The sequence below is a fragment of the Nerophis lumbriciformis genome, linkage group LG22, assembly GCF_033978685.3.
Source record: "Nerophis lumbriciformis linkage group LG22, RoL_Nlum_v2.1, whole genome shotgun sequence".
Classification (NCBI taxonomy): domain Eukaryota; kingdom Metazoa; phylum Chordata; class Actinopteri; order Syngnathiformes; family Syngnathidae; genus Nerophis; species Nerophis lumbriciformis.
The window spans coordinates 30,041,237-30,044,958 of NC_084569.2; the positions used below are offsets into that span (position 1 = coordinate 30,041,237).

Sequence of the window (3,722 nt, forward strand, 5' to 3'; positions counted from 1 at the left end):
CACAATCGGCTTGAGCACAAGGAATTTGACTCGGTAGACTGTTCTTTTTGTTCAATGCAGTTTCAATTACTGCTGCTTATTTAAAAGGCAACACAGGCTACACTTTATTCTGCCCCCGCTCAATCTTGCAATTTAGTTTGCCAAATATGTAGACAGTCCTTTGAGTTAGATTTGAAAACAATAACTTTAGGTGTTTTGTTGATATTCTTTACAATGAAGTGTAAAACTAACCACACTAAAGAAAGTACCTTATATATACACACATGACGTGCACATACATGTAGGAATCACCTTAGATTAATAATACAGTTTGGAATAAATTGAAAAAAAGCATTATGCAGGATGAAGGTTGAGCTCTAGCTTAATGCTAACGTACACAGATTAAAATAGCTTCCTCTCCTTACTTTTGCCAGGTGTCAACTCATTTACGCGCAAGACCAGCTGCTGACGCACTTCTCACAGGCGATTTAGATGCATGTTTAGCTATTTTTCTTCTTTCAAAATAAAGCAATGAAGAACGTTTTTATGATATTTGAGCTGTTTTTCCAAACGTATTGTAGCCAATAGTACGTAAATAATAGACTAAACAGGGTATATCCGTTCATACAATCCATCACTTAAATTTGTTGGTTAAAAAAAAAAGAGTTTTCATGTAAAAAAAAATATATTTTGAAGGTGTGGCGGCTGTAATTTTGTCGTGGCCTTGCGCCATGATCGTTCACATGTCGGAGAAGCCCTGTCTTTATTTGAGCCCTTTTTTAGAGCAAAATACCTGAAAACATTTTAACCTTAGCAAACTATTGTCACAATTATAAGACTTTTATTTTAGTAGCATTGAAGGTGTTATATTGAAATAGTATAATATTATTCTTTTTTTAAATAATACAAAATACCCACACAATATTACTTGGCTTACATGGTTCTGCTGCTGTCACGACTGGGACTGTGGCGTGGTTTGTTCTCCCGAGGTGCAAAAGATTTGGACCATACGTGGCGTGAAGGGAGTACATGATTTATTTAAACACTATAACTACAAAAAAAGGAAGCGAACAAAAGGCGCGCACAAGGGCTGAAGTACAAAACTTAACTATAAACACAAATCTTGCACAAAGGCAGAAACTATGAACAATTAAACAAAACTTGCAAACAATGGCATGAATAAAGAAAACTTACTTGGACGAGAAACCGGCATAAAAAAAGAGCAGCAAGGGTCATAAGGGTGTGTGGAGAGTGTGCAGAAGCATAAATGCGGGATGTCGCCAGAAAGACAAACTGAAAACAATGAACTTAAATACTACAGACATGATTAACGAAAACAGGTGCGTGACTCAAAACGTGAAACAGGTGCGTGACGTGACAGGTGAAAACTAATGGGTTGCTATGGTGACAAACAAGAGTGCACAATGAGTCCAAACGTGGAACAGGTGAAACTAATGGGTAACCATGGAAACAAGACAAGGGAGTGAAAAGCCAGAAACTAAAGAGTCCAATAACTAAACAAAACAAAACATGACTAAAACAAAACATGATTACACAGACATGACAGCTGCTGGTCAAGCATGTGAGATACAATTGATTTAAGTTACCAATTAAATCTCGGCTTGATTTTTATTTATTTCTATTTTTGCATGTGCATTTTGGTTTCTTGCTTCTTTTTTTTTTATTTAAAAAAAAATTGCAAACATTAGGGGGGAAAAATCCATCTTGTTATGTATTACTATTTTGTGTATAATTTTAAAGGGGAAAAATTACTTTTTCCATTTTGGAACGTGGCTATGACTTAATCACCAAAAATGATTCCCGGGCGCGGCTACCGCTGCTGCTCACTGCTCCCCTCACCTCCCAGGGTGTGAACAAGGTGATGGGTCAAATGCAGACGACAAATATCACCACACCGAGTGTGTGTGTGTGTGTGCGTGTGTGTGTGTGTGTGTGTGTGTGTGTGTGTGTGTGTGTGTGTGTGTGTGTGTGTGTGTGTGTGTGTGTGACAAACTTTAACTTTAACTTCACAAAATGTGGGGAAGGTATAAAATCCCTTGAATTGTGTACACGAGTGCCATTTGATTGACACGCGACATCAGCCGCAACTAATGTTTTAAAATATTATGGTATGTAAAGAGTTTTTTGTTATCGAATGAGCTAAATAATGATTTGTATTTTTATAACTTATGATACAGTTGACAAAAAGTGAAGACCCATGCATTGTTATTAGGGATTTCCGATATTATCGGCCGATAAATGCTTTAAAAAATGTAATATCGGAAATTATCGGTATCGGTCTCTAAATTATTGGTATTGGTTTCAAAGAGTCAAATGTATGACTTTTTAAAACGCCTCTGTGTACATGGACGTAGGAAGAAGTACAAAGCGCCAATAAACCTTGAAGGCACCGCCTTTGCGTGCCGGCCCAGTCACATAATATCTACGGCTTTTGACACACTCACAAGTGAATGCCACGCATACTTGGTCAACAGCCATACAGGTCACACTGAGGGTGGCCGTATAAACAACTTTAACGCTGTTACAAATATGCGCCACACTGTGAACCCACACCAAACAAGAATGACAAACACATTTGGGGAGAACATCCGCACCGTAACAAAACATAAACACAACAGAACAAATACCCAGAACCCCTTGCAGCACTAACTCTTCCAGGATGCTAAAATATACACCCCCCGCCCCCCCTAACCTCGCCCACCTCAACCTCCTAATGCTCTCTCAGGGAGAGCATGTCCCAAATTCCAAGCTGCTGTTTTGAGGCATGTTAAAAAAAATGATGCACTTTGGAGCATCACAACAAAATTAGGCATAATAATGTGTTAATTCCACAACTGTATATATCGGTATCGGTTGATATCGGTAATTAAGAGTTGGACAATATCGGATATCAGCAAAAAAGCCATTATCGGACATCTCTAATTGTTATGCTGGAAAGAAACTTCAATATTCTCTGGCAATGGAATATTTTGGTTAGTACTAATAATTACAAGCATGAATATTGTTATTTTTCAAGGTGGTGGCGACACAGGTGATCCCGCAGCGCCCACAGGCACAAACTCAGCTCCATGGTGATGCCTGTTATTTAGCTGCTGTAGCCACACCCCCCACCAGCCCTCCCTTTATGTTAGTACTTATAACACGCTGTCCTCCTCCAAATAGCAGGAGACAAATTGTGGAAAGGATCTTAAAGGATACAAAAGAGCCGCATTTTCAAAGGCAAGAATTGACGCTTGTTTGTGCTAGTTTTCTGCCACAGCAACCGTTTCCATCACTGGAGTCAGGGAAGAGACTCTGTTGGTGACGCAGCACCGGGAGCACACCTTTGGATTGTTTTCCTCTAAGGTAAGCTGAATTGATATATATATATATATATATATATATATATATATATATATATATATATATATATATATATATATATATATATGTATATATATATAAATAAATACAGCACCTATGCCCAAAATTGAAAGCCTGTCAAATGCTCACACTAAAAATGAGTCTGTGGAACCAAAGGGATGAAGTCATGTTTAAACATTTGCATGCGCGTGCTGATTTGCTGCTTTCATTTGCATTGGATTGTTGGTCACTGACAATCATTTTTTAAATTGTTTGTATATTTAAAAATGTAAAAAAAACAACAAAAAAAACATAATTTTTTTAAGGGAATTGTATGACATGCAAATTGGACAGCATAGTAATTTAAAAAAAAAAATTAT

At 37.5% G+C, this 3,722-nt stretch overlaps 1 protein-coding gene across 1 annotated transcript in view; it reads left to right on the top strand.

Annotated features, from left to right (window-relative positions):
* The first annotated feature begins 3,131 nt into the window (after positions 1-3,131).
* Positions 3,132-3,722, top strand: part of tspan34b (tetraspanin 34b) — a 24,233-nt gene continuing 23,642 nt past the window's right edge. The window contains exon 1 of the mRNA XM_061973658.2: positions 3,132-3,345. The gene's annotated coding sequence lies outside the window, so the exon portion shown is untranslated. The remainder of the gene's footprint in view (positions 3,346-3,722) is intronic.